Raw genomic sequence first — 13,137 nt, 5'->3', positions numbered from 1 at the left:
AAGTGCTGATGCATTTGAATAAACACCCAAAATCTTGTATATAGAGTCAGTCATGTGGAGTAGAGTTCCTCATTCTGGACTCCCACACCTTCTTTGATTCAAGCTCACCCAGGCCAGGGTTAAGAGCTATGAGGTCTAATCCTCATCTCCCATTTCATCTTCTCACCCTGACGGTCAATGTCAGAGGTTAAGAGCCTAAACACCCTTTCATATCTGGCTTGTTTATCGAGGTTGATATGACCCCTTGACTAAAGCCCAACCTTGTATGAGCCTCTTGGTTGTGTATAGCGTGTGCTAATTGATTGATTGTTTGCTTACTTGTGCATCCTTCATGTTGCTTTTGCATATTGTTTGCATTTTGCTTTTGCATTTGTTATTTGTTTTGTTTGAGGAGTCAGATGTAAGACCATTGATTGGCTATCTGTTTCCTATGTTGTTTCTCTTGTGGAGTCAGACGTAAGACCATTGATTGGCTATCTGTTTCCTATTTTGTTTCTCTTGTGGAGTTAGATGTATGACCATTGATTGGCTATCTGTTTCCCATGTTGCTTTGTGGAGTTGGACATAAGACCATTTATTGGCACTCCGTTTCCCATTTGTTTTCGGAGTTGGATATAAGACCATTGATTGGCCATCCATTTCCAGTTTTGTTGCTCCCCTACTTATTTGCTTATCGCTTTGTGTTGCCTAATTCCAAAGGAACTTCCTTGGATCATTTCTATGATCTTGAGAAAGCAACTCCTACTTGTGGCTTTGTCCCTTCACCCTCTTTTGTGCTTAACCTTGAACCTTGTTTTCATCCTTAACCCAAACCAAAAACTTTTGTGCAAACATTTTCACCTGTTTTCAAAACTAGAAACCTAGGCCTTAGGCCTTTGATTTTCAAACTTCATTTTCACAATACTTCTTCTGAATTGAACTTAACTCATACTTTGACCATCTTTGTGAATACTCCTAATCGGTTAATTTCACTCACTCAATTGTTTTTCTGGCCTTGTTCACTCTCTTAATCAAGTTTTCACGCATTAGCCATAGATCTGAATTATCATAGTGGTTGATGTAAATCTCGCCGCATCCTTAGTGATTGAATTACAAGACTTCCATGCTTATTATAGGGTTAACCCCTCACTAGCGTGTTGAAGCTGTTCTCACATGGTGGATTGTTGGTTCAGGTTGAGTTTTCTCCCGTTGATAATGAAAGACCTTAAGGATTTTGTTTAAAATCAATCCACTCATCTTTTGGAAATCTTTTAGCCGAACTACGGCGTTTTGATCCTTATCTTTCATGAAAAGGTACGTAGGCAATGGGTTCATCCATCCAAACACAAAAATAATAAAAATTGTATATTCTTTTCTCATCCCTTCAATCAATGTTTGCACAAAAATATTTCATAAACAAATAATTTTACAACAAGTTGTGAAAAGGGTTCCCTAGGAGTACCTAGGATGCGTTGGGTGCCTAACACCTTCCCTTTGCATAATTACCCCCTTACCCAGATCTCTGTACCCCTTTTATTGGTTTTCTTTGTAAAACTTCTTAGGCTTTTGTTCGCTTTCTAGCCATTCCTTTGGATAAATAGAAGTGCGGTGGCGACTCTATCTTTGTATGCTTTGCTTTTGATTTATACAATAAATCATAAAGTGATGAATACACCGCTACAGAAAAGTGGCGACTCTGCTGGGGACAAAATTCCTAGTGGGTTTGCCTACTTTTCACACTTTGTTGTATTATATTTGTCTATTGTTTATGACATATTTTTGGTGCAATTTGGGATTACTGTATTGATTGTAATGCTTGAATTGCTTGATATATCAATTGCTTGCTTGCTTTGGTGATCTCTGTGAGATGAGTTCTATACCCGAACTCGAGTGCACCTTATGATAGGAGAATGGCATAGTCTCGTCGACTTGTGTGGAGTTATTCCTTAGCAAGTTGACTTGCGAGTCCACTCACTTGGTGGAGGTCATGTTGGATTAATGATGTCACACAAGTTATTTGTGGTTAGGCATTATTCTTTCAATATGTGCCGTAGAAGCCAAGGACCTTAGTTTACCAAGCCCATCTTGGCCTATTTTTAGGACGTAGTGCGGAGGTCGTTCAAATGTCATATTTGATGCGATTGTTACGCGATACTACACTCATAAGAGTCTCTCTTGAGAATATTTTTGGAATACGAGTATTCGTTCCTCCGATAATATTCGAAAGATGGGATGATGACTATGGGAACCTCTGGTAGAACATGTTCGGCAGGTTTAAACCATAGTACACTCCCTTTGAGTGGTCCTTAACCAATACTCCATGCTCGTGACTCACAACAAACCCGTGATTCATGGTCGATCCGTTTAGACATCCTTAATATCAATGGAACTTGGGTGTCGATAAGGTGTAAACCATAATCCACCAAAATGGATGATTGATATTAAGGATGGTTGAATCGTTCGTATATCGTTAATATCAATGGAACTTGGGTGTCGATAAGGTGAAAACCATAATCCACCAAAATGGATGATTGATATTAGGGATAATACGAACCATCCCATGACCTTTGTCTGGTGTGCTTTGCTTGATCCTTGAGTGTGATTGTTGCATTCATGCATTCATGCATTCATCCGCATCCATATCATCAGATAAAAAGAAATTTTTCAAGGAACTTAAGGGGTTTATTTGCAAAATTTTCAGATATGGAAAGACAAAAAAGGCATACAAAGAAGTACAGCTTCAGACAACCCGATCTGAAAGAGTTAAGGAATCTGACATCTTATGTATTAGATCCCTTGGGCTTCAAAGCTCGTTATGGGAAGCTTCTGCCTCTGCTGACTACTCAGGTTGACGAAGGACTGATGGGTACTTTGGTCCAGTTCTATGATCCTCTGTATCACTGCTTCACTTTTCCAGACTTTCAGCTATTGCCTACCCTTGAGGAGTATGCTCATCTTGTGGGTATTTCGATTCTGGACCAGTTGCCGTTCAGTGGCTTGGAGAGTATTCCTACTTCTCAAGAGATAGCTGACACCTTCCCTTTGCATAATTACCCCCTTACCCAGATCTCTGTACCCCTTTTATTGGTTTTCTTTGTAAAACTTCTTAGGCTTTTGTTCGCTTTCTAGCCATTCCTTTGGATAAATAGAAGTGTGGTGGCGACTCTATCTTTGTATGCTTTGCTTTTGATTTAGTCAATAAATCATAAAGTGACGAATACACCGCTATAGGGAGCGACAACTGGTGACAGCTGGCGACTCTGCTGGGGATTTATTTTCCCTAGTGGGCCTTTCCTAGCGTTTGTTTATTGTCTATTGTGTGTTATTTATTTATTGCTTTGCATACTTATCTGTTTGCATTGCATCCTATGTGCGCTTTACTGTTTCATGCATACTGTGATGTCTGTGTATCTGTTTCGTTGTTGGGTGGGAGTCACAAGAGGTAAAAGGCCCAATACATAGGCTATGAGTGAACTTTAGGACACCTAGGAATAGAGTGATTCATGGGAAGCGGGTGGTATGGCGCCACTTAGCGGAACATGGTATCACGAGCAGTTCAGATTCTGATGGGGTATTATCGTTGCATACACATGGTGTACATATGGTGATATTCTTGAAAGGATTGTTTATCCTGCGTTTCTCTTGACCTTACCATGGCCTAGATTACACCCGTGAGTGGGGCGGGAATGAATCATTTACAGGTACTGATGGTGACTTGTTCTGTTGGTGACCGTGTCCTGTTGGTGACTTTTGTTTGGTTCTTGTTGGTGACCGTTGGTTCTGAAGTCTGGGTTCTAAGTTGATGACCATGTTCTATGGTTCCCGGTTCCGAATTCACGCTGAAGCTCTGATCCTGTGCCTTGAGATACACAGCCAACCATCCATTGTTTCATCATTTTGCATCATAGCATGTTTACTTTCAAAAAAATAATGCATAAAAAAGAAAAAAAGTTAACCCGCATATGTATATCATTTTTTAGGTTTATTCAGGAGTCTGTTCACACCGAGAGATGGCTGCCATTCCAGAGTTGAAGAGGAAGACTTGCACCTACAGCTTCTACCGTGAGCCGTTGACATCTTTGGAAGAATTGGGTAATCTCGTGACCGACTGTAATCAGAAAGTTTTTGATGATCAGTATGGGGATATCTTAGCATTGTTGAAGATGGTGGTTGATCCGGTACCTCTGCAGACTCTCTTACAGTTCTATGATCCGGAGCTTCGTTGCTTTACTTTTCAGGACTACCAGTTAGCACCCACTCTTGAAGAGTATTCCATCCTTATGAATGTCCGAATCAAAAACCGAGTACCTTTCCTGGATGTGCCAAAGGAGGTGGATTTCAAAGTTGTCGCTAAGGCTCTTTATTTGAGCATCAAGGAAGTGAGTGATGATTGGAAACCCAGCGGTGATGTTGTGGGCTTATCCTTTAAGTTCTTGGTAAGGATGGATAAGGAAGAAGCTAAGAAAGGAAATTGGGTAGCTTTCAACACTCAGTTGGCTGTCATGATTTATGGAGTTATTATATTCCCTAGTATGCCTAGTTTCGTGGACCTGGCAGCAATCACTATTTTCATTGGAGGAAACCCGGTGCCTACCTTGTTAGCTGACACCTATTATGTGATACACAGTAGGCATGGTAAGTGTGGAGCTATCAGGTGTTGTCTCCCGTTGCTACTCAAGTGGTTCTTGTCTTTTCTACCAACCAATGGACCGTTTGTGGATACTCAGAATACTCACAAATGGACTCAGAGGATCATGTCGCTTACATCTTATGATATCAAGTGGCAAGCTTATAGGATTAATATGCGCAACGTCATTATGAGTTGTGGAGAGTTTCGCAATGTTCCACTCATAGGAACTAGGGGTTGCATCAACTACGACCCGGTTCTTTCTCTCCGTCAGTTGGGTTTTGTCATGAACGAAAGGCCGCAAGATGTCGAGATAGCCGAAAGTGTGTACTTTGAGAAACGGAGCGATCCGGCAAGATTGGAGCAAGTGGGAAGAGCTTGGGAGAATATTGGTATAAAAGATGGATCTGTTTTAGGGAGGAAGTTTGCAATTGCTATGCCTGCTTACACTGAGTGGGTCAAGGAAAGAGTTGGAACTTTGTTGCTACCATATGACCGAATGGAACCATTACAGGAGCAACCGCCTTTGGTCCTTTCTGAGAGTGTGCCTGCTGAGTATTACAAACAAGCCTTAATGGAGAACCGCCAGTTGAAAGAAAATGAACAAGAGATCCAAATGGAGCTTTACAAAGCAAAAGCTGATAGGCTGAATTTGGCTCATAAACTCAAAGGAGTGCAAGGTGAAAGTGCTAGTAGATCAAGAAACCAAAAGAGGTCCTATGATGAGATAGAAACAATGTTGGATGAAGAACACCTTGAACGCTTGAGATTACAAAAAGCGGAAGCCAATTACGAAAAGAAGATACGAGACTTGGAAAAACAGCTTAAGGACAAAGATACTAAGTTGAAGAAAGAGGTAGATCTGAGGCATGCAGCAGAGAGCCAGCTCCGAGGAAGTGACATCCGTGCATCTCATTTCCTAGAGGAAGTTGTTGAACTCAGGGTGCAACTGAAAGAGAAGCTCACCCCTCTACCTGAGTGTTCAGAGTGTGACCGATTGATGGATCAGTGCCAGTATTTGAAGACTCTCATTCCTGAAGGACGACTTCCCTAGTTTGTCTTGTTGTTTATTTTGAAGATCACCTCCAGGATTGTTGGATGGGATTCCTTGTTCTACATTGATTAACTGAATCTTTGCTTGAACTACATTTGTATGAATCTTATTTCTTATGCCTATGGATGAGATTATTGATGTCTCACTTTTGCTTGCCGTCTAGTGTATGTTGCTTCTTTGTTGTTTATGTTCCGCTTACGAGTACAGGTTGCCATTTTTCAAAGGTGGACGAGACTCTTGAATACCTGAGAAATGATAAAACATAGCATACGCATCATACGCATCATACACATATCATTCTTGCATCATTACAGGTGTTCTGGAAGAGGATTTCTCATTCTGGTTCCCGTTTCAGGCAGGATTGCTGAGCATCGTCCGCACCGTTACGCAACAAGGCAGAATCAACAGAAGATCATGGATCAAGTTCAAGCAGAACTAGCAGAGATGAGGACCAACATGGCCCAATTCATGAATATGATGCAAGGGGTAGTGCAAGGGCAAGAGGAACTCCGAGCCTTGGCCCAGTGATAAGAAACTGTGATTCCCCCTGTCGGTCAGAATCCTCCAGAAGGAGCCCCTGTCGATGACGCTGCTGTTACCAACCCTGTCAACAACCATGCTAATGGTGACGAATTGTGTGGTATTAGAATCAATGGACAACCCATCATTACAGAGGCTGCTAATGCTTGAGCAGCACGTGCTCCAGTTCACCATCCTTCTCATTTGGTTGACAAGCAAGAAGATATGTTCATTATTCCCAGTGATGATGATGAATTTGGAAAGGCGGAAGAGAGAGATAGAAAGGTTGATGCCCTTGCTGAAAAGATTCGCGCCGTGGAGTGCCAGAATTCTTTGGGTTTTAATGTTTCTAACATGGGTTTAGTTGATGGGTTGAGGATCCCGTACAAGTTCAAAGCGCCATCTTTCGACAAGTACAATGGCACTTCTTGTCCCCGAACTCATGTGCAAGCTTACTACCGGAAGATGTCCGCTTATACTGATGATGAAAAAATGTGGATGTACTTTTTCCAAGACAGCTTGTCTGGAGCATCTTTGGATTGGTACATGGACTTGAAAAAAGAATCTGTCAGAAGCTGGAGAGAGTTAGGTGAAGCTTTTCTGAGGCAGTACAAGCATAACATGGACATGGCTCCGAGCAGAACCCAGTTGCAGAGTTTGTTTCAAAAGACCGGTGAGAGTTTCAAGGAATACGCCCAGAGGTGGCGCGAGCTAGCTGCGAGAGTACAACCTCCGATGTTGGAGAGAGAATTGGCAGATATGTTCATTGGAACCCTGCAAGATGTATTCATGGATCGTATGGGAAGTTGCCCGTTTGGTAGTTTTTCGGATGTTGTGATTTGCGGAGAAAGAACTGAAAGTCTTATCTGTAAGACCCCAATTTTGACCCTAAGATCCCTCATGGCATCATAATATTGCATTTGCATTGCCTCAAGGATCTTTAGCATCTTGGTTCCCTTTGCCTTTGGGTGGGACTCCTTGTGATTGGTTTGAGATCACCAAGCATGCTTGAATTATACATCATTGTTTCTCTTACTTTTGTTTACTAACCAAAAGCACAAAAATGTGTCACTAACATCTTTTGTTTGAAGCTTGAGTATCATCCAAGACACTTTGTGGGTTCTATTTAGATGATCAGTCAACACAAGGGAATGGCTTGAGATACTTCCAACAGGTTCAAATGGGGTCTATTCGTCAGTCAAAACGTTAATCTTGAAGGAGCAAAAGTTTGTTCATGAGTTGTCATGCTCGCTAGGCGAGTAGAATGGGTCGCCTAGCGAGTCCCAAGAAAAGCCACCAGAATCACCTACGCTCAGAGGAATTTCTTGAACTGTCATGCTCGCTAGGCGAAGCCCACGTGTTTAAAAAAAAATAATAATAATAATAATAATAATAATAATAAATAAATAAGTAAAATATAACAGAAAAATTTTGGACTTGGGCCTCTCTCATTTGAGCCCACAGGTCCATAAAAATCAGGTTATAAATTCAGAGTTTCAGTGAAACAAAATGAATTCTATTCCTATTACCCTGGCAGGGAAAAAGATAGTGAGAGAAGAGCTAACAGAGTTCAGAGCAACCTCCAGAGACTGAAGGGAACTCATCTGCAAAGAGCCAATTCCCTCTCATATAAACCCTCAGATTGCTTTGCAAACCCAACCGAGCAATTCAATTTCATTCGATCTCTCCAGTCAGGTTTGCCTTATTCCCATTACTTTATGCTTTTAATTTGAATGCTCTGAATGTATGAGGTATTATGGGTGAATTTGATACCCTTTTGATGCATGTGTTTGACAAGAGGTTTAGGCCTCATACCCTTGGTTGCTTTTTGTGAGCTTTTTGTGAATTTTAATGGCATGATTCATGTGGTTACATTTTGATTTGGGGGCAACTCTTGATTACCCTATCCTGTTTGCTCTAACATGTTTTGTGTTTGTTATGACATTGTTTTCTCCTAATTCCGTCATATTACTCTAACCTGCTTGTTGAGTTTTTGTGAGGGCTCACATACTCTTGCAGAGATGGCTTGCCTGGTGTTCCACTTTATTTGTGGGATACCACCTGGAGGTTTATTCCGATTACCTATACTGACTCACTTTCTTTGATGGTGCTAGCTTGAGAGATCTCTGGGTTTCTTATCTCTAATTGTTGTTACTTCAGATCCTTATCCGCGTGGTACTTTATTTTTCCCGCATTTTACCGCTTCCTTAGGTTTCGTATAGCCTCTCGTGGCATGTCATTTAAGGTAGCGCGGTTCCTTCATCTAGGACTGCCTTTTTGCATGAGCATCCCTAAACACCCCAAACTCATTGATTTTTCTTCTCCTAAGAACACGTTATCTCCTTCTACTACAGGCGAGTAAGTCTCCAAAGGTCGAGCATCCGGTAGATTGCATAGTAACGTCGTTCACCCCAAAACCCAACCCTTACCCCGTAGTTGGTCGAACTACGTTTTGCTCTGATTTTCATCCCAGATGAGATACGTAGGCATAAGACGCGATGTCTTAGCGAGCACACTCCTCTTTAACCCATAGGTAGCCGAGCTACGAAGACTCTGATTCTCAGATTCATATGAGATACGTATGCAGTGGATGCGACATCCGTGCGAGTCATCTTCTTTTGACCCTTCTTTTAATAAGTAGTACATTAGATAAACATGCACGCTTTTCTCATCCCTTCAATCATGTTTGCACAAATAAATTTTAAAAAAAAAAAACAACAACCTTTGCAACAAATGTGAAAAGGGCTCCCTAGGAGTACCTAGGATGCTTTGGGTGCCTAATACCTTCCCATTGCATAACCAACCCCCTTACCCAGATCTCTGACATTTTTACTAGTTTTTGATTCGATAAAACTTTTAGGTTTTTGTTCGCTTTCTAACCATTCCTTTGGATAAATAGAAGTGCGGTGGCGACTCGACTTGTATGATTTACCTTGGATTTAGTCAATATCTCTAATGGTAACGAATACCCCGCTACAGAAAAGTGGCGACTCTGTTGGGGATGAACAATTTGCCTAGTGGGTTTTGCCTACTTTTCATATTTGTTGTATTGTATATTTTTCTTTGTGTGACATATTTTTGTGCAATTTGGGATTACTGTATTGTATGTAATGATTGAATTGCTTGGTATTAATTCCTTGTATGCTTGGTGATCTTTGTGAGATGAGTTATATACCCGAACTCGAGTGCACTTAGGATAGGAGAATGGCATAGTCTTGTTGACTTGTGTGGAGTTATTCCTTAGCAAGTTGACTTGCAAGTCCATTCACTTGGTGGAGGTTATGTTGGGATCAATAATGTCACACAAGTAAGTTGTGGTTAGACATTACTTTTTCCAATATAGACCTTAGAAGCCAAGGACCTTAGTTTACCAAGCCCATCTTGGCCTATTCTTAGGATGTAGTGCGAAAGTCGTTCAAGTGTAAGATTTGATACGATTGTTACGCGATACTACACTCATAAGAGTCTCTCTTGAGAATATTTTCGGAATACGAGTAGTCGTTTCTCCAATAATATCCGAAAGATGGGATGATGACTATGGGAACCTTTTGTAGAACATGTTTGGCGGGTTTAAACCTTAGTACACTCCCTTTGGGTGGTTCTTAACCTAAACTCCATGCTCGTGACTTGCAACAAACCCTTGATTCATGGTTGATCCGTTCATGAATCCTTAATATCAATGGAACTTGGGTGTTGATAAGGTCTAAACCATAATCCACCAAAATGGACGGTTGATATTAAGGATAGCTTGCTTGCACCCCGTCTTGATTGCACCCAGTCTTGTTATTCTAACCTGTTTGTTGAGTTTTTTTGTGAGGGCTCACATGACTCTTGAAAAGATAGCTTGCTTGGTATTCCACTTTATTTGTGGGATACCATTTGGAGATTTATTCTGATTGCTTTGCTGACTTGTTTTCTTTGATGGTGCTAGCCTGAGAGATCTCTGGGTTTCTTATTTCTTTAGTTGTTGTTACTTCGGATCTTTATCCGTGTGGTAGATCTCTTGATCCCTTTTACATCTTTCCCGTATTTTACCGCTTTCTTAGCTGGAAGACCTCGATAGGAGGCAATGTTTTTGTGTGTTTACTTTTGTACCCAAAGACCTCCAAGACGAGGCACCAGTGCTAAAGACCTCCATGAAGAGGCAATTGACGGATAAAAGGGATTAGTAGTCAATCCCCCGTTATTCAGTGTGTCGTTCTTTAAGATCACACTACGTGTCGATGCTTCAAAACAAAAGCCCAAGATCTTTTGTTCGGTCAGTCAGTGGAGAGGGTTCCACCTTTCTGAATCCCCACTTTTTGTCATGAGATCACCCTATCCAGGGTTAAGAGCTATGAGGTCTTATCCTCATTACCCTTTTGATCTGCTCACCCTGACGTTCAATGTCAGTGGTTAAGAGCCCATTTGATTACCTTTCCATGGCTTGTTTGTCGAGGTTGATATGACCCCTCTTGACTAAAGCCCTACCCACGTATGTTTGAGCCCCCTTGTTGGCGTGTTTATTTTATGCATGTTTGTTTTGTATGGTGTGATCGTCTCCCCATAGGATTGCTAGGCTTCGTATAGTCTCTCGTTTGCATGTCAATTAAGGTAGCACGGTTCCTTCGTCTAGGACTTCCTTTTTTGCATGAGCATTCCTAAAACAAACAAACTCATTGATTTTTCTTCTCCTAAGAACACGTTAACTCCTTCTACTACAGGCGAGTAAGTCTCCAAAGGTCGAGCATCCGGTAGATTGCGTAGTAACGTCGTTCATCTAAAAAACACAAAACAAACAAAAATAGGTTAGCCGAGCTACGGTGCTCTGATTCTCAATCCTTCTTGAGATACGTATGCAGCAGGGTAGGGCCTGTGCGAGCAATAACTCTTTCTTTTCCCTACTTTGATTTCCTCTCTTTTGCATTGCATATAGGACTTTTTATACACACACTTTAGACATAAATAGCAATCGTGGATCCTGTGGAGTACCACAGACGTGAAGGGGTGCGATAACCTTCCCTTCACGTAACCGGCCCCATTACTCAGTTTTCTTTGGTTCGAGACTTTGTTTTATCCGTTCCCTCTTGGTTATGCAGTACTACCTTTCCCTCCTCTTGGGATAAAAGCACATAGCTGGCGACTCTACTTTTTTTTCCTCGCCACTCTTTTCGCGTTTGTACTTGGATTCGGGAAATCCAGGGAGCGACAACGGGGTATTCGTTACCTTTAGATTTATTGACTAAATCAAAAGTAAATCATACAATTCGAGTCGCCACCGCACTCCTATTTATCCAAAGGAAAGGTTAGAAAGCGAACAAAAACTGAGAAGTTTTATCAAATCAAAAACTAATAAAAAATGTCAGAGATCTGGGTAAGGGGGTTGGTTATGCAATGGGAAGGTTTTAAGCACCCAAAACATCCTTAGTACTCTAAGGGAGCCCTTTTTGCAAGTGTTGTATGGTAGGTTGGTGTTTGGAAAATATTTGTGCAAACATGATTGGGGAGATGAGAAAAGAGTATACAAATTATTTACAATTTTGTGTTTGAATGGATAAACCCATTGCCCACGTACCATCTCAAAAAAAGTAGGATCAAAACCTCGTAGTTCGGGGTAAAAATCTCAAAAGAAGTTGGTGAATTGATTGGTTCAAAAGCCTTAAGGTCTTTTGTTATCAAAGGGAGAAAACTCAACCTAAAACCACAAATCCACCATGTGAGGAGAGCTTCAACATACTAGTGAGGGATCCACCCTATAATAAGTATGGAAGACTTATAGTCCAATCACAAAGGATACAAGTGATGTTTATATCAACCATTATGATAACTCAAACCTAATAGCTAATGTTTATGAAAAACTTTAACACAAATGGTCATTGGAACCATAAAACAATTTGAGTGAGTTGTATTCACAAATGAAAAGTATTCACAAAATAAAGTCAAAATTGACTTAAGATTCAATTCAAAATAAGTATTATGAAAAGAAGTTTGAAAAAAAATCAAAGGCATAATGCCTAGGTTTCTAATTTAAAAAAAAATAATGTCAATGTTTGCACAAAATAAGTTTGGCTTGGGTTAGAGTGGAGAGAAGAAGAGAAAGGCTAGGTCCTAAACATGCAAAGATGAGAGAAGAGAATAAACCACTTGGAGTTCCTTTCTTGAGACCATAATGATGATCCAAGAGCTCCTTTCCTTTGGACTTAGCAAGCAATAATCAATTAACTCAAGCAATCAAGCAAATATCAATCAAGCTCCTAGGAATCTTCCAATTGGCTTTGTCTTTCTTATCTTGGATATCCATGACAATGGTCCTTCTAATTAGATCAAGTTTGGGATCCCTACCACACAAGAATACACAAATCAAAAAGTTCCACAATGCAATAGAAAGAATGGGCAAGAGTGAGTTTAGAATTAGGAGTCTTTTCAAGTCATCTTCAAGATTAAGCATTCTAAAGGCATGAGGCCTAGTTGCTCTTCAACATATTTTAGCATTCTAAAGGCATGAGACCTAGTTGCTCTTCAAACTCCATTTAGCATAGGTAAGGTCCTAAATCTAAGTCCTTTCTCCTTTTTGCATTGGGTTCAGACAAACAAAAACAAACAAACACAAGGCAATAGTATATACATAATAATATGCTCAAGTGAGCAAAAGGCAAATGGCATAAACATAAACATGAGCTCAAGTGAGCAAAGGGAAAATACAAATGAATTAATGAGCAAGAAATTAAATTGCATTAAAGTAAATTGCAAGAATTAAATGTTAGTAGTTAGTAGTTAGTGTTAGTGTGCCATAAGGAAATTTAGCGCTATGTTAAGCAATCGTAAGTGGACTAATGTAGTAATCACACCTATCTGAGGCCGGTCAATAAAACTATAGGCAAATAAACACAAGTTAGAGATCATGACTAGTAAGCCAAGCTCCTACAACTTGCCATGCCAAAAGAAAAGAAGAACGGCCTTGTATGGATTTAGGTTTTTT

Source organism: Lathyrus oleraceus, chromosome 6 (assembly GCF_024323335.1).
Source record: "Lathyrus oleraceus cultivar Zhongwan6 chromosome 6, CAAS_Psat_ZW6_1.0, whole genome shotgun sequence".
Classification (NCBI taxonomy): Eukaryota; Viridiplantae; Streptophyta; class Magnoliopsida; order Fabales; family Fabaceae; genus Lathyrus; species Lathyrus oleraceus.
Note: the sequence above shows the minus strand (reverse complement) of the source record.